This window comes from Notolepis coatsorum (assembly GCF_963971535.1).
Source record: "Notolepis coatsorum genome assembly, chromosome: 1".
Classification (NCBI taxonomy): Eukaryota; Metazoa; Chordata; class Actinopteri; order Aulopiformes; family Paralepididae; genus Notolepis; species Notolepis coatsorum.
The window spans coordinates 112,407,394-112,426,718 of NC_140165.1; positions in this window are offsets into that span (position 1 = coordinate 112,407,394).

The following is a 19,325-nucleotide window of genomic DNA, read 5'->3' on the forward strand; positions in this document are numbered from 1 at the left end:
TCTGTCTGTATTTTTGGGTCGCCCGGTGGCTCCCGTGGAGGGGGGGGTACTGTGAGGTTCGCCTCTTCCCTGGACCTTTAATTCCTGTTCCCTGGACCTTTAATTCCCTGTCTCCTCACCTCACCAGCCCCCACCCTCGCGTTGTCGTTGTTTATGTATTGCATTCCCTGCCTCGCTCCGTTCCTTTAAGGTACTGTGAGGATTCTGTGTTGATTGGTCCTTGCCGAACACACACTTCTAAGTCAAGTATCAATTACCATCACGCACCTGATGTGTGTTCTAATTAGCGCCCCAGAGGGCTTTAAATACCTGGACCTCCCCTCCAGTCCTCGTCAGGTCGTTCTCTATCTGTAAGCTCCTACGGGAGATTCCGTATCTTATCTGTATCTGTATGCTGGTTCTTCTCCGGCGTGAGACGAGGTGCCAGCCATCGCCACCTGTCGCCGTTTGCCTGGAGTGGGACACAGCCGGTGCGCTCTCTAATTCTCTACGGGAGGTTTTCCAGTGTCCCACCCCAGACGTCTAGCCGGCGCGCTACTACTCCAGACGCACATCGCTCCCTATCCTACGGGGGGATGCGCGCTCTTCAAGCCGACACGCCCCACTCCAGACGCACTACTACTCCAGACGCACATCGCTCCCTATCCTACGGGGGGATGCGCGCTCTTCAAGCCGACGCGCCCCACTCCGGCGCGCTACTACTCCAGACGCACATCGCTCCCTATCCTACGGGGGGATGCGCGCTCTTCAAGCCGACGCGCCCAACTCCAGACGCGCTACTACTCCAGACGCGCTACTACTCCAGACGCGCTACTAATCCAGACGCGCTCCACTCCAGACCCCCGAGCCGGCGCGCTACTACTCCAGACGCGCTACTACTCCAGACGCGCTCCTACTCCAGACGCGTTCCTACTCCAGACGCGCATCGCTTCCTAATTCTCTACGGGAGGATGCGTCTCTCCGAGCCGGCGCGCTCTCCGAGCCGGCGCGCTCTTCAAGCCGACGCGCCCTACTCCAGAGGTCTAGCCGGCGCGCTACTACTCCAGACGCGCATCGCTTCCTAATTCTCTACGGGAGGATGCGTCTCTCCGAGCCGGCGCGCTCTCCGAGCCGGCGCGCTCTTCAGGCCGACGCGCTCCACTCCAGACCCCGAGCCGGCGCGCTCTTCAAGCCGACGCGCATCGCTTCCTAATCCTCTACGGGAGGATGCGTCTCTCCGAGCCGACGCGCTCCACTCCAGACGTCTAGCCTGCGCGCTCCTACTCCATCCCTGTAAGCAGCTCTGGCCCTCGCCCTGTCCAAGGCCTTAACCCTGTTTTTCTCTGTCCCTGTCTCCAGCCCGCCTCCCCGGGCCTCTGTCCCTGTTTCCCCTCTCCAGTGCCCCTGTTCCTGCCCTGTCCTTTGCCCTGGCCCTGTCCTTTAGCCTTAGCCCCTTAGACTGCTCGCCTCTTAAAGGCACAGTGCCAATTTTCCCTAATTCTTGTTTCCAGTATTTTGTGTACTCCCTTAAAGGGACAGTGCCGCTTTTTGTTTGTATTCAATAAATGCCCTGTTCTTGGCTTACTCTCATACCTGTCTTGTGTTGTGCGATTGGGGTCGGTTACAAACCATAACAGTCTTGAAGAGGGTCAGAGTGGTTTACGATAAAAGAAGATTATACTCTGACGGTACGACGAAACCTTTTGGGTATTGAGTGAGTAAAAATGGAGTTTACAGCAGAATATGATTTTAATCCCTGTTTAGAACTCCCTATGTCCACAATTATAGCGGGTCCAAGTGGCTGTGGAAAGACATATCTTGTACAAAAAATATTAGAAAATTGTAATGAATCTTTGTCAAATGTACCAGATAATATTGTGTGGATTTATGACTGCTATCAACCAATGTATGATGAATTGTTAAAGACAATAAAAATCACTTTTGTCAAAGGGTTGCCAGAATCATTCAACGATGAGACATTATTCCCTAACAGTATGAATCATCTAGTTATCCTCGATGATATGGTTTTTTCAGTGGGAGAACATCTCGAAGTGGCCAAAATGTTTACCCAGTACAGGCATCACAGGAATATGAGTGTTATAAAGCTTACACAGAATCTATTTCAACAGGGTAAACATAACCGCACAATTAGTCTCAACACTAGTTATTTGATTTTATTTAAAAACCCTTGAGATAGATTACAACTTTCAGTATTAGCGGGTCAAATGTACCCAGGTGAGCGCTCTATTCTATTGGACAGTTTCAAAGAGGCTACAAAACATCTGTATTCCTATCTATTAATAGATTTGTGACCACACTGCCCTGATCAGTTGAGACTTAGAACAGGCCTAATACCCCAGGAAGGACCTCCCGTGGTGTACATTAAAAAATAAGGAACATGTCGTGTCGTATAAGGTCTCATATGGCTGTATTGAAAGCTTTATATAACAGTTCCCCTGTCATTCGAAAGCAGATGTTAAGTAGGTCATCACCAGATCTGTTAAGATGTGTGTGCGAGATAGCATTAAATGTCTTGAAAGGTGTTATACCTCTTAAAAACTTCCACACACATAAGCTACGAAGAAAAAAGATGATCTTAAAGATATTAGCTGATAGCAAAGTTAATCTGTCAAAAAAGAGAAAGACGCTTATGCAAACGGGTGACGTTTTTTTTATACCTCTACTTAGTGCAGCCATTCCATTTTTAACGTCTTTATTCACAAAAAAAAGCTAATGATGACCAGCATGCAGAAAATGATCCTCGTCCCTAAGAGTCAATGGAATCAGGGCCCCGTTCCATGTACGTGGTTCAACTAAGTCGATCAACATGTCCATTATCCAGCTTCAGTTAACCCGATGTTTAAAGCCGGGATTTTCCTGTTTCACAAAGGAGGATTCAGTCTCGTTAACTCAAGCCAGACTTGAGAGTCAGGCTCAAGTCAGGCTAGATGCGCGCTCCCGTTTTAGGTGGAAAGCCAGCACGTATCGATGGCAGAGACCCTGATTCTCAACGGCATTGATTGATTAATTGATTTAAGACTTTATTGACAGATTGCAATAGGCTCAATCGCCTCGCCGACAAGTTAAATGCGTTATCTATAGGCTAATTCTAAGTCCCTCATTACCTCAATCAATCAGATTATATTTCTTTAAACTTGCCTGCTGGATTGAATAATCAAATGAGATCTTGCTAGCGAAAATAACTAGTTAACTGTTATACAGAATTACGAGACGGCTTTCTTGCCCATTGATTGATGTATAGTCAATGTTTAACTTATCTCTACTGTGGTCCAACGGGTTGTTCTTTTGACTTCCACACGGACGACCGGGGTTCAAGACCGGGGTCCTTCTTTTTGCAATATAGGAATAATTCAATTTGGTGCACGTTGAGAGCTATATAAAGAATGACATCCTCAATGCATGTAGATTTATAATATTTTAACTTAAAACCAGGCTACTTTGGCGTATAATCATTAATATTATATTCAAAAAAATCATATTGGAAACACGGGGATTTGAACCCGGATCGCTAGGTTGGGAAACTTGAGCGCTACCGCTGGGCCACTGTGCCAGATGCAATAGATTCATTGTTTATACATTAATGAACGAGAGACCCGTGTTTAGAATATCCCTTATTTTGAATGAAGTTTTATTTCTTTATCCTCATTCATTCATGTGACGTCAACGGCTCATTCAATTTCTCAAATCCGTCAAACAGCGCATCTCATCAGACATCTTAATCCCAGTTACAATTAAAATAACCACATCATGTGTACGTCGCACGAGCGAGCGCCACCGTCGCCACGGTATATATAACGTGCATTATTTAGGACAAAGTGAATTTAATATCAGCATTTTGGGTCTATTTTACATTTCAAAAGCCCCCTCTGGAAGAATGGAGCACAAAAACGTAATTCAGAATGGTATAATGCAGATCGTAGACTGTGGGAATAGTTTCAGGAAACGGGCTGTCACTTCTTTGCGGGGGCGTGGCGATAGTTCAGGCTAACTTGAACTTGAACTCTGCTTTCGACCAGGCTCAAACTTTTGGATATGTTGTCATGGTGATTTGGGAAATCCACGTACATGAAATCGGAAAGTCAGGCTAACACAGTTATCCAGATAAAGTTATCCGGCTAACTCGGTTATCCCGGTACATGGAACGGGGCCCAGATCTCCTCGAACAGGATGATAACTCCTATTAACATAGCTGACAATGCTTCCGATAAATAACATACAGGAATGTACAATATTCTGAACGATATTACAGCTAAAGAGGAACCGGTGCTGCCTCCAATTGACACCAACGCATCGCGATTACATAATCCAAGTGTATATGCATCGGATTCGGAAAAAGCTAAAAAAATGAATATTCTTCTACACCGTTATCTAGGCTTACTCAGACAGAAAGAACATGATACCCCTAAAGCTATACCTTTGGATACAACGATAGAAACGCCAGAGGTCAGAAGCCCTCAGGATATAGACCAATTCGTTTCTGCACTCCCTGTTAGAAGTCAAGTAAAAGCATGTTTAATCCTGCAACAACTAAATATTATACCCACCGAATCATGGAATCTTAAAGGCGAGTTTATTCACAACGGTATCCCCATTAAAGGATTGCATGTATTGGATTACTTAAAAACGCTGACTACTACCTCTAAACATTCTGCACCAGGCCCTGGTTATGATGTATTTCTACAAACCTTATCGGAGGTTAATGTACCTCTATCATATATTGGGAATGAAGATGCACGTTGTTCTTTGAATGTTCTAAAGACACGCTCAGGTGTTAATGTGGAGAGAGCTCTCTACGACATGAATTCGCCTTCTGAAAATCCTAGCACCCAAAGAAAGAGGAGACGGAATAATGAACCAGATGCAAGTTGGCTCAGTTTGTGAAATGCATTTATGTTTTGTATTTTTAAATAAAAAACAACAACAAAGAAATACTTTCAGAATGTGTGTTTTATTATATTTGTTACATACGTTCATTTAACATTCTTAAACTACAACACGCCTGTCTATGGTTACCTCTGCATTTTAATATACATTTCTTATATTTCAAGACAAATCTACTGACTAGGAGGTCGTTTCTCAAAGTATCCCCTGTATAATGTTTAAATATGATATCATTCAAACTGTATCCTCTTGCTCGTTGACACAGAAAATATATACGCAATGATGTCCACAAAAGGCTGAGAGTTCATTCTGCACGCTACGAGTTGAGTAATAATAGGCTTCTGTAACATTTTCTTGTAGAAATTCACTAATGTGTGAAGGGTATGCTTTAGAGTTAGGACTAAGCCCAAAGGAATAAAAAAAGACACCCTCTCGTACGTTATCAAGACACACAGCGAGCCAATGCATACCTGGTTTATTACTGTAGTATAGTTATAGTTAGTATAGTATTAACTATAAAATAGAATGGTCTAGTCAGGGTATTCTGTAAATTACTCTTTAGTTCATCACAAGCCCAGACACTGTGAAAACGCGACCCAAGCAAGGATGAACATAACGTTTGCAATTCTACATTGTTCATAGTCTAATAGTAATCTACCAACACTTGTCGCCGGTCATTGATTTCAAGAATTGAGTCAAAACAAGCATATACGATTAGCGTAGCGGTGGTGTGTAAAGGCTGTTGAAATCTCATCTCCAGACGTAGATTCCCTGTAGCAGCGGACAAGGATGCTAGCCCGTCCTCGTCAGGGTCTAGATTAAAATAATATAACCCATATCCTTCTAGAAAGTCCTTTCGATCAAAAATCAGAGCAGAATCCTTCAGATGACGGCCGGTGGCCGTGAATAAACTGTAGAACTCCCTCACAGCGTTTCCTTGTGCAAACTGTGGCTGATAAGCTTTTGATGGGATCTGACGACCGTCTTGACTTAAGGCAGCATATTCTAAATTAAAATGCTGAAAATTAAAAGGATTTCTAATAGGGGTACCATTATAAGCCTTGTGTTCTACTAAACCTAGTATTACGTATTTTGGTAGCAACCCCAGGAAAATGTTCTCGTGGGTTGACACCCTCGAGTTAATAGGGATAGAGAATGTTTTTACATTAATACGTGCTAATGGATATAGTGCATTTCCCCTTTGTAACGCCAATGCGTGACCTAACTGTACAGCCAGGGATACTACGACCTTCTTTACGAATAAGGTCGCATTAATAATATGTAGAATGTAACCCCCATCGACCGCTGACATTATACAGAAATCGTCTTTAGCTCTAGTGAGTTTTATTTTTAAATCAACTTTATTTAATAATAGACGATCGCTAGAAAATATATCTGAATGGATTCCACCCAGGAGATGAAACTCACAGGCACTGCCTGTATCTTTAGCGAACAAACCAGCAGTAAATTGGCTATTCAGACTATCAGGAGAGTAATTTAGTAAAGTCTCAATCATAGCTCTATAAGGATGTGTAGAACTAGATTGACTGATTAAACGATCCTGCACTGTTACATCTACCTGGCAAAAAATTGTGTTTAACGGATAATTGATTATAGAGACATTAGCATTAGGTGCCAGATTAGTACCATCGCCATTGGTAATCTTGGCCTTTAAATATAATAATGTATTATTGAGATCCAAGTATTGTTCTCCTTCACCTGGTATATGAAATTCTATAGGGGAATCTCTAGTTAGAGCTGTTATGGGTGATATTTCAATATAATCGCTTTGCTCGTTCGATAGTTGTGTATAAGGGGCAGCAAAGATATCCAGCTCGGATCTAGAGCATTCTTGGGACCGTTGATGAATCATGTTTCACTTAGAATATATCCTTTACACGGACACGTTTCTTCGTCGGACGTCTTCTCTGACTAACACCTCTTGTTTTAACCTTCTTCTTTTTATAAGGCTTTTTATTCATGCTCCCTGTAGATCTACATCCAGGAGGTATCCTTCTTTTCGATGACATCACACCATAACCAGAACCGCTCTGTTCACCCATCCTAGTGGTGACCTTCTGGATCACGTCATCTAAAACCTCTTTACCTATATTTTTAGCCGCTGTCTTGATGTGAGGTTTAGCTATGTTAATACCAGTTTTAAGAAAAGGCATAACAAACTTGAATAATCTTGAGAAGATAGACCCTATCCCGCGACCATACTGTACTGGGGCGCCGGCAAATCCAGCTAGACCGTGTCCCACCTGATTTACATAATAATTAACGAAACGGTTAGGATGCACGTGGGCGTCCATAATATCTTTACTTCTTTTTATTACATGCTTACGTTCAAGGGTTTAAAATGTAATTTTACGATCACTTTCCCATACATAAAAATTAACTAGCTGGTCTGTGTCTGTCTTGATTTCTATTTGAATAGTATTTATATCGGTTTTTGACACCCTAGAATAATGCACTCGATCATAACGTATGTTCACCACGTCTCCGTATGATCCCCGGATATGTACCGTGGATAATAGAGGAACGAACGCGTCGCCTACGAGCTGGTGGTCTGAAAGGTTTGAATATATGAACAGATTATATACACCCGAACCTAAATCCGCTGGATGAGGGGCGACGGTATTAGCTAAATCATACCATTTATAGCATTTCAATCCTATAACATAGCATAACATCAAAATAGGCTGATTCGGGAGGTAAATTGTACCATGTATGCAGGTATGTTATCTCAGCCAGACCTACTAGCCATTCTCCTTTTAATTGCAGGGGTTTAGCCAAATTAAAACTAGAACACTTATTCTTGGGGAAAACAGTCATGCACGCGTTGGAAGGGAGCGTGACGTAGAACCCTTCCATTGTGTTAATATGATGAATTATGAATACCTCCTTAAAAAGTCTAGGATTATATAACGACCTTATTCATACAGTTGTGATAGTACTCTTTAAGATGTAAGAATTAAATTTCGCCGGCCACCCTATCCATTTGACCAACGTGTATATCTTACCATTTACCCTCTTATCTTCAATACATTCCTCTATCTTGTATGTTTTATTCATTCCCTCCACAATCTTTTGTAGCTCCAATTCGTAGAAAACCCCTTTTACCGTATCACCATCCTGGTCTTTTAGGATATACACGACAGGGACGCGGGGTAGACGCTTCTCTATAATAAAGGTCTCGCTCGTATACGTTTGTTCATAACACTTGTCGAAGGCACCCTTATATTTAGATAAGCGTACAGTCGTACCTATATCAAACTTAAATCTAGTTTTTTTTTATGGGCTAAAACTGATGATCCGTACAGGTTCTGAAATACCTGTAGTATGTTATATTTAGAGACCTCTTTAGGTTTCATTTTAATACTGGAGTGATACATGTTATTATAACTCTGAACCATATCCTGTAACATGTCGATATAACGAAAAGTATTTTTAGCTGTAAAAAATCTCCACATCCTATCCTTCAATGTACGGTTCAATCGTTCGATAACGCTCACCTTCATTTCACTTCCAGTTGCGAAGTGGTGAATGTTATGTCGGTGTAAGAATTCTTTGAAATGCTTATTAAAGAATTCTTTACCTTCATCTGTCTGAATTTTTACAGGCGCTTCACTTTCCTCTAGGACTCTATCGAAGGCCTTTGTAACAGCTAAACCCGTTTTATTTTTTAAAGTTCTGATATAAACCATCTTTGAGAATACATCAATTACAGTCATCAGATATTTAAAACCATCGTTATACTGCGCCAAGCTTTGCATATCGCTATAAATCAATTTGAAATTGATATAGAGGTCGTGGTACGAATACTCTGTTTCTCTTAAAATGTATTCTAGCAGGCTTATGTAGAGTGTAGCTATCCTGCTTTGATAGCCATGTTTTGATAACATTTATTCCTACTTTACCTCCTATGGAAAGCTCTGCGGCCTTTCTAAGATGTTCTACGCCCCCATACGAACCAGGATTTGCTGGGTCATAATATATTTTAGCTAGTATACCGTCCATATTTTCAAACCACCTCTCCCATAGGAATATAATACATGAGTGAATAACTAAACAGGATTTGTATTTTTTTTTTTAAACACACCATTATATTTTTCAGAAATAAACATTTCATACTCTATACACTTTAGCCAGTTTTGGCACAGTGGACATGAACAGAAGTACATAATCGTAGACTGCCTCAGTATCGATCTCTGGGTAATCAAGGTGTATATCCTTAAACAAATCCTTCAGACATTCGCTATTCTTAAATGACTGAAACTCGAAGAGGAGTCCCTCGCAGATCCCCTGCATTCTTAGAGGGGATGGGATGGATCGACAGAGGCGACCTAGGAGAGCGCTGATGGTCAGGGTCAGCTCACCACTCCATAACATTGTCAATAAGGCCGCTTCATTGACAACGTAGTACAGCGCTGGTTCGAACAGGCATTCATGATGCCTCTGACTGGGATGTTGTATGCTACAGCCATAGCATTGTTCGATGAGATGTTGATCGATACAGCATTTCAGCACTTCGGCCAGAACTAGTTTAATGCTGGCAATCATTAAATGGTCTAGGAATCCAGGTCTCTCGTCAATCACAACGAGCAGTATTGTAAGTCTTCTCCTCTCTGTGACAGGCATGTCTTACGGAAAACCAGATTCAGGGGTGTGGGAGCGCCATGGGCTATTAGGCGGTGTGTACCCAGCCGCTGCATCGGCTACGGTCTCTTGTGATGACAGATCAGGTATTTCGCTGGTATTCATCGTTAGAGGAATGTAGAGTAGCGGAGAGTTGGATTCATCAGAGTCCAATTCGTATCCAGTGTAGAGTTCGTACGGGGAGGAGGCCATGATTACTGTCTAAAGTACGCTGTAACTCTTTTTAAAATGGTACTTTACGGTTAACACGCCCCTTCTTTCACACTATCGCTAGGACATTTACTATCCTGTTCCGCTGATTCGTTGTCTGGGAAGAGCCGTCTCTTTAGATGATCCATATCTGCTCGCACCTTCAGCATCTTGCTCGTGACAGCACCACACATGTGAAGACATTCTAACCACGTGTTCACAGGAACAGTAAATAGGACGCTCTCGGGCCCAAAAGCATACCTCTTGAAAATTGTCATATCCCCATCCCACTAACACCGGGGGTGTTATGTATAGAAATACGTGCTGTGTAATATACGAAATAGCTTTCTATATCACTAGACCCTGTTAACAGCTTGATTAGCTGGCCTTCCTTGAGTTTTCTAGCGACTAAACCGTCTAAAGCATCAAAAGAATTCTTCTTTATCTGCCAGAATTCTCTCTCACTTAAATAGATCTCTGGTCTTTCTCCAAGGCCTTGGAAGTCCGCTAGACCCAGTTTATATATCGCAACTCTATCTAATCTTCCGTCATATTCCAGACTCAATAATCCATCGGATGTAGGCCATACTTCATTATAAATACCCCGTCCATATCTGCACGGTGCCCTTAACAATGCCTTAATACAAGTAAGTCTGTCCGCTGTGTGTATAACCGGTGTACAAATATTGTCAGCCATTATGCTCGAGGACCTATCTGTAAAAGGGCCAGTCTAAATATATATATAGCTTTTTTTTTTTTATACAACGCCCCCATTTATGTAGGCAGATAGGCAGATACATACACCAATAACACCCCCTATGCACATACCTCCAATGCTAGCCCTTATTAGTAGCCTATTAAAGGTGTCCACCGATATAATACTGTTTTGATCACCCTCTGAGAGATCTACAGTAGTCAGGCTTTCTAAGGCCTCTGTAACCTCTGCCGGTGCGGACATAGTTCCTCTTATTTTCACTAAGATATTAAGAGGTGTTGTGAAGGATATTAAGAGGTGTTCCTGTTAAACTTACCAGAGAGCAGTCGCATTTTTTATCTCTCCTCCCTGCCCTCCAAGGCCTCCCTCTACCCTCCTCCCTGCAGCCGTTTTTGTCTCCGTACACCAGCTCTGCCATCTGCCTCTCTCTAACGGTGTGGATTCTAAACTGCAATTAATAACGGTGTGGATCTCTACTTACAACTGCCTCCTTGACGGTGTGGACATTCTACTTTCTTCAATATACCTGACTTCCTACTCAATCAATCAACGGATCAACTAGTAAGCTGGGGTTTTGCAGCAGTGGATCGAATTTTCTCTTCAAGAAAACAAAGTGCGACCAAACCGCTATGTCCGATAGGGACATTCCAGGCAGGGTTTGCAATTGACAGTTGGAATAATTGGCGATCAATATGCCTATATTCTATTGAGATTGAAGATGTTGAGGATTTGTATCTCCTCGTCATCTTCCTGATTGGTTGGGGAGCGATCGCAATTTGGATTTGGATTTGCTGCCATCAGGTAGTGGCAAGATTGGAAAACGCCCACATTGAACTTGCAAAGAGGCTCGCACAACACACAGCGGACGAACAATTAAGAGGTCAAATCATGTTGGGGGTCGCGCAGGACATTAGGACCGCGACAAAGAAGACAGATTTGGAATAAATTAATGCAATTCAGGAATCATTGTAGCCTGATGCAACAACCCCCCCCCCCCCGCCACAAAACTCAAGTCTGTGGAAGAAACGAAAGAATGTTCGAGGTCAATGAAAGAGGCCGCGCTGGAGAAGAAGTCAAGATAAGACCTGGTTTATGACGTCCGTACTCATCTCAACCAAGGACGGGACAGAATCAAACTGTCTGAAGATAAGATGGATGGCAAGCCCCTCCCCCCCCCCCATCCTCACGCAAACCTCCCCCCCACGAGCACGACTGGCGACGTGCACGGAAGGAGGGGAGGGACCCTCGACTGTCTCACTCGCCCAAACCCTAAGCCATCTACCCTATCCTTAACCAACTCCCACCCCCCACTCTCCGCCCTCCCTCCCATCCCCCAAATCCCCTTCCCCGAGGGTGCTTCTTGAAACACACACCCTTTCGGCATAGATGAACATTGTAACAACAAATGTGCTTTGTTTGTATAATTAAGGGTTGTGCCATTATTATTATTATGCAAAGACAATAATTGTGATTAATTCTGTAATGAGTTGTATGTGTCTGTTTCTAGCATCCTTGACATCCAAGGACAACGATGGAAATAAGGCACTGCGCCTTTTCGTTCCTATCCTTGACAAAAGTGTAAATGGAATAAAATCTGTATATGATTTGTGTCAGAAATAAAACCAAACCAAACCAAGGCATCCTCCACGGACACCTCTGTTTATCACTCTAACTGCATGTCTCAACAATGATACTGATGTGTCTTTTCTGAAAAAACATTTGAATGAATGAGACGCTTTTCGCAGCTCTAATCACTAAGGGGGGAAACAGACAATCACACACACGCGCACACAAACACCTCTAGGGGAGCGCAAGCTTTTCTCTTCCTATAAACACCCGGTCGTAAATCTATTAGACTTGACAGAAACTGAATACTCTGATATTTCAGAAGAGAGGGTGTGACCAACCTCCATCACGACACCCCTCCTTCGCGACAACGAAGGGGGTGTCACTTTCAGAATTTCAGAGAACCTGCAGCTTGTCATTTCAGCCTGTTGAGAGGAAGAGACACACACACACACAGCTGGGGAGAATGCTTTCTACTCACAAACAGCAAACTGACCGAACGGCTATTGAACAAACACTTTCTGAAGATACACACATTGTATTATTCTTAATCCCCACACACACTTATTCTGAAGATAGACACTTATTCTTAAGATACACACACACACACATACATTCTGAACGCACATTGTATTATTCTTAATCCCCACACACACACACTTATTCTGAAACTTTATTCTGAACACACACACACATTGTATTATTCTTAATTCACACACACACACACACACACACACACACACACACACACACACACACACACACACACACACACACACACACACACCACTCAGACACATTGTATTATTCTTAAAAATATACCCCTACAAATACATATTGTGAAATGTTTAATCTGAACATATACATATTGTATTTTTCTTAAAAAAAATATTCCCCTACAAATACAATCCGAAAATTAAAAAACATTTATTTTGAATCTTTTATTTCTCACAATAAAAAAAAACTTTTATTTTGAAAAAAGATTCTGAAACTGGATGTCCCCGCCCTTATAACCCCTCCCCTTCCATAACAGGATGTCCCTCCCCTCCTAAACCGGATGTCCCGCCTCCTAAACCGGAAGTCCCGCCTACTTGAATCATCGACCAATCAGAGGAGCCAAAAGTGCAATATTCAGAATCAATCAAACTAAAAGGGGCGTGTTTTGCATAATGTGACACATTGTGAATCTTTATTCTCTCTCTCAAGTCATTTTGCACATATACAGTACGTGTGCGTGTATGTGTGTGTATGCACGCTTGCACGCTGAGGCTGCTTCACTAAGCCTTTCTCATGCAGAAGTCAGTCGCCCTCTGGTGAGCTCTGCAGAGATTGTGTGTTTTTTTTGTTATTGTGTGTATTTTTTATACTTTTTTTTATTAAAACAACACTGGCATGGACATCATACGACTGCCAGTGACTTATGGACATAAACTCCGGATTGAATAAGGAGTTTAATGAGACTTTTGACCAGGATTTGCCAACGGAGATATGCCGGGATGACAACAAGGAAAATGGCGGAGCGTTTCCAAGGAGACGGAAGCGCAAACACAGGGGAAAGAGAGGAGGCATATGGAACAGACTAACTAATGCCGTCCACCTCTGCCGAGCATTCTTCTTGCTAATGTCCAGTCACTGAATAGCAAGATGGATGACCTCAGGGCGAGAATCAGATTCCAACAGGATGTGAGAGACTGCAATAGGGCTGCACGATTTTGGGAAATAATCGAATTGCGATTTTTCTCACAGATATTGCGATTGCGATAAAATGTGCGTTTATAATAAAAAAAAAAATAAGCAGCCCCACAGAGGTTTATTGTAAAATGTGGCTTGCATCTGGCCTACGCGATGGGTCTTTTCGGGACACCGAGCCTGAACATTTTTCTTTTTACCTGGGAATCGATACCGGTACCCAACGGTACCTTTTTTTTCTGTACTTTACTCTCCCTCTCTGAAGTCTAAACTTCACAACACACAATCTAAAACCCCTTACCTCCCTCTCCCAAACCGATCTTGTATCTCAATGGGAATTCCTGGTTAAATAATGTAAAAAAAAAAAAAAAAAAAAAAAAAAAAAATTATTTCTTTTTGCAGGCCTGGCGATTTGATAATTGCATCATTCCAAATCGCGATTTCGATTAAAAAACGATTAATCGTGCAGCCCTAGACTGCAACATCCTTTGTCTGATGGAAACATGGCTGACCCCCCTCAAGCCGAATCAAGCCATCTGCCTGTCCAAATCCTTCTCTGTTTTCCATGCGGACAGAACAGAAGAGTCTGCGAAATCCAAAGGCGGTGGGGTCTGCTTCCTTACCAACAACAAATGGTGCAGCCCCAAGGAGATCAAGATTCTCTCCCGTTCTTGCTTGCCGGACCTGGAACATCTGTCCATTTTATGCCGTCCTTATTATCTACCCCAGGAATTTACAGCCATCTTCATCACAGCCGTCTACATTCCACCTCAAGCTGATACTGGCAGGGCACTAGCGGACCTTCAGGATACATTAGGTCAGTATCAGATCAAACATCCAGATGCGGCCATGGTGGTGGCTGGCGACTTAAAAAGGCAAATCTAAAAAAGGTTATGCCAAACTTCTACCAACACATTTCATGCACCACCAGGGGAGGGAACACTTTGAACCATTGCTATACTCCATTCAAGCGAGGTTACAAAGTGCTCCTGTTCCCTCCATTTGTGAAATATGACCCAGAGACAGTTTTACTGATGTCGGGATTTAAACAAAGAGCAAGTTAAGCGGTGGTGAAGCGAGAAGTGACGCGGTGGTCCGAGCAATCAGAGGCCACGTTACAGGACACGCTGGATGACGTGGACTGGGACATGTTCCAATCAAGTTCCAGCGATGTCACTGAGTTTGTGGATACTGTTGTTAGCTTCATAGCAACACTAGCTAACAGTATCATCCCCACGAAGATGGTTCGGGTTTTACCGAAGCAGAAACCGTGGGTTGACAACTCCATCCGAATTGCCCTGAATGCTCGCACGGGTGCTTACAACTCGGGCCGTGCATCCGGAAATAAGTACAAGGCAGTGGCATACAGTCTGTGTAAGGCGGTGACGGCTGCAAAATGGCGATATGGGAACTAGCTGGAGACACAGATGGATCAGAATGACACCGGGGGCTTATGGCGGGGACTCCGGATGATAACGGACTACAAGGGCAGCCCCTCCACAATCGTGAGTGCTGAAGCTTCCCTAGCAAACTAACTGAACTCCTTTTATGAGCGGTTCGGGGTGGGCATGGGCGCCGGCATCACTGACGCGCCAGTTACCACAATGGGGGTGAGTTCCTCCACTGGGGAAAAGCACACACTATCTGTGACGGAGCACAACGTGAGGAGAGTGTTTATAGGGGTGAACACTAGGAAAGCTGCAGGCCCAGATGGCATAACAGGGCGAATACTTAAGTCCTGTGCTAACCAGCTAACCCCAGTGTTCACCACTATATTCAACCTGTCCCTGGCTAAGTCCATGGTCCCTGCCTGTGTCGCGGGTGGGGGTATGTGTGTTTCTGTATGTATGTGTGTTGATGTACCTGCGGGACCCCAAGAGGAGGACACGCCCAGTGATGGTTCTGATGAGGACCTAGATGCTTACCTGGCCGTTTTAACAGGCAAGTGTAATTCCGACTGTGTTGTGTATTGGACTCTCCTATCGCAGTACTGCGCCATGCTGTCCCTTCTTCCCTCTTAGGTGAGGTTCATGGAGTCCCGGTGGGAGTGTGGGGAGCCGTCCTGTGGGGATGGTGATTTGTGCAGAGGCCAGTGACAGCAGGCGAGTGCGGGGCCACCAGGGGGGGATAACCTAATTACAGTCGTACAGTCTACACATGTGGTCCCTCTTTCTTACGCAGCTGGGGTGTGCCGCTGGAGGGCGCAAGAGATGGATTGGCTGGCTGGCGTGGAGGGGCGGTGCCCGGAAGGACGGGCGCTGTTGAAAGGAGGATTTGTGTTTGGCAGTAAACAGAACAGAGTCGCACGGACGACACGAGGAACGCGGAACTGCGGAGATACGAGGACACGCTACCCTTCTCTCGTGCCTTTTGCCACGGAAGACACTTACTGCTCAAGCCTGCTGTGTTCATTTTCTCTCTGGGGAACGAGTGAAGCCGAAACCAAGAGAGAGACATTGTAGCCACGCTACACGCCATGAGTAAACACAAAGTATCGGTATAACTGCGCCGGAGGAATGTACTGTTTCCCGAGCTATCAGTAAATGGAATATATGAACTGTGCTTTAAGGAACTTTGGATAATACAAACTGACATTACAAACTGAAGAGAATTGAGAGCACTGCATGCTGAAATGCTGCTACTATTAACACAGGCCCGCTCGTTGGAGAGCAGTACAACGGAGCGGCCAATTGACTAACCAAACGAACGTAGGAGCTCGACGTGTGTAATTAACTGTGCTATTTCCTTGCCGCCAGGAGGACACTACCGCATTACCCTGGTCTGCTCTGTACTAAGAAGTACCCTATTCCCCGGTCCCAGTCGGAACGCTTTTCAGCCCGGGGCCGTGGGAGAGAGAGGGAGGGGGGGAAAGACCCTCCCCGCCCACCCGCCTCCAGGCCGCGTTATATCCTTTTTGTCCTATTGTCTACCAACTATGACCAGCACTTTTCACTGCCCCAACCTAGGCTAGGATGTGGGAGGAACATTCTGGCCCCAGACCTAAACCTCGTAGCACCCCATACCCACTACTATAGACATGCCCCCTTATCTTTGCTGTGTGCCACCAGTGTGTATTGTTCTTAATAGTACTTGATTATGTGCTGTGACTCCCTGAGACCAGATGTGTGGTATTTATATTCTCAGGCTATGTTTGTAGTGTAGTGTGCAGTGTGATTCTGGATTAATTCGTGACCATTTCCAGACCTGGGTGCAGTATCAGCACCATTTCCCAAGTGTGCTGTGTTTTAGGGGCAGAACAGATAGTGGGGGTGGGAGCAGCAGCTTGGGGTTGGCCTACAGTGCAGAGAAGCGCTTCCTCTTTTATCCACCCTAGGCCTACGGGCACTGGTGTTTTAGATTAGATTAGGTTAGTTAGTAGTTATTTATCTAGGTTATGAACTTGTATGCTATATATATATATTTCCTGTAATCAAGTATTTCTTATTGTTTCTTAAGCATAGTCAGGTGTGGTAGGTCAGCTGAGCCCTTTCGGAAGTGTATCCATGCGTTTGCACACTTTAACCCTAGATCTGGATACTTCCCATGGGGTCTGGTGACATATTTTGGCATAGTCTGTAGGATTTCCCCATAGTCCACAGCAAACATGATCGATGAGAATGCTAGAGAAACTAGGGTGCAAGCAGTCATGATGCCCTGGTACTTGGGGTCGCATTGGGTTCCTAAGTTTAGTGGAGAAAATGGGACCACTAAATTTAGTCAGTGGCTAACCCAGGTGGAGGCCTTTTTGCTAGCGCAAACTTTACCACCCCCACAGGGAATAGACTTCCTGTTTAGCTCCCATGCTCCTCTCAGAAGCTATTAAATCTCCCCCCCAGGAAGTAATCAAGGCATTAACCCTGAAGTACGGGGATCATAGGTCTTCTGATACCCTTCAAGAGGGGTTTTTCAATTGTAGGCAGGCTGAGAAGGAAGGGATAGAGGAATTCACCCTGCGCCTTATAGAGTGCCTTTATACGTGGCTAGTTAGTGACCCCGATAGTGCAGGAGAGGAAAACAAGAGGCTGAGGGCACAGTTTACTAAAGGCCTGCGGGAAGGCCCCATCAAGCGCAAGCTCCTATGCCACCTGAGACGGAACCCAGAGACAACCTTTGAGGAGGTTCGGCAGGAAGCGAGCTCCATCGAGCGAGAAGAACGAGCTTCCACTGAAGTGGTGGCGGCTTGCCAGACCCGAGCTTCCTCAGCTATCCCACCTCCCGGCATGGAAGCATTACCCCAGAGCGGCCTACAACAGCTGAAAGACTCTCTACGTATGGAGCTACAGAAAGAACTACGTGATCAGGTAGCACTGCTGGGGAGCACCCTCGCAGAGGAAATACGGAGCCAGATGCAGGGTTCTGGACGTGGACCCGAGCCGGCGCAGAGGTGGGGACAGCCAGGCCCTCCAGCTAGACCTTCTGCCAGGCCACGCCGGCGCCCTGACAACCGGGAGCCGCATGACTACCAGTGGGATGAGCAGGGCCGGCCTATCTGCAGGAACTGCGGGGAGGCAGGCCATATCGAGAGGTGCTGCACGCATTGGACAGCGCCTCCCCCGGATTTTCAGCGGTCCCGGTCACTGCAGGGCAAGTGACCGGTCCAGGAGGTATGATGGAGGCCCTGCAGAGACCGACCGTGGTGGGGCGCTGTCCAGAAGTAGAGGTCCTAATTCGGGGCAAGAAGATACCCTGTGTGCTGGACACGGGTTCACAGGTGCCTATGTTTGGCAAATCGTTCTTTCAGCGCCATTTCGGTGGCGAAGGGTTCCAGGGAGCCGGAGGACTACCATGGCTGACCCTGCGAGCTGCCAATGGGCTACAGATTCCGTTTGTGGGCTACGTGGTTCTGGATTTCACCATCGGCGGCATTGAGGTACTGGGTCTAGAAAGTCACGCCTCACTGCTGACATCGACACATATCACAACCTCTTGTTAACATTCTCCAAAACCATTACTAATGCCAAAGCTTCTTTCTTTCACCATAGGATCGAGGCCTCTGCCAAGAATCTTCGCAAACTGCATGCTACCATGTCCTGCCTCCTTACTCCCCCCCCACCCCCCCCTCCCTCATCTTTCTCTGCCGAAGACTTTGCGATCTTTTTTGAGGAAAAAGTGGAGAACATCCGCAGCTCCTTCTCCCAACCCCCACCCATTCCAAATGCTGAATCGAGAACCTCATCCTTCACTCTGTCATCTTTCTCTCCCATTACAGAAGCCGAGACCCTGACACTGGTAACATCGAACCGTCCGACTACATGCCAGCTGGACCGGCTACCCTCCCCACTCCTCCAGACCATAGCACCAGACATCCTCCCATTCCTAACTGCAACCATCAACTCCTCACTCAACTCGGGGTGGTCCCCACCTCCCTAAAACAAGCCAGAGTCACGCCCCTCATAAAAAAAACCATCCCTGAACTCTACCGTCATAGGCAACTACCGTCCTGTCTCTCTTCTCTCTAGGGCTGACCCCTATTAATTGATTAGTCGACTAATCAGTCGAAAGGGGCCGTAGTCGACTGGCCAACATCTTAGTCGAATATAATAAAAAAAAAAAAAAAAAAAAAAAAAAATTTTTATCATTCTTTCAAAAAGAAAATAGGCCTAGAAGCGTGGCTACCAGTAAT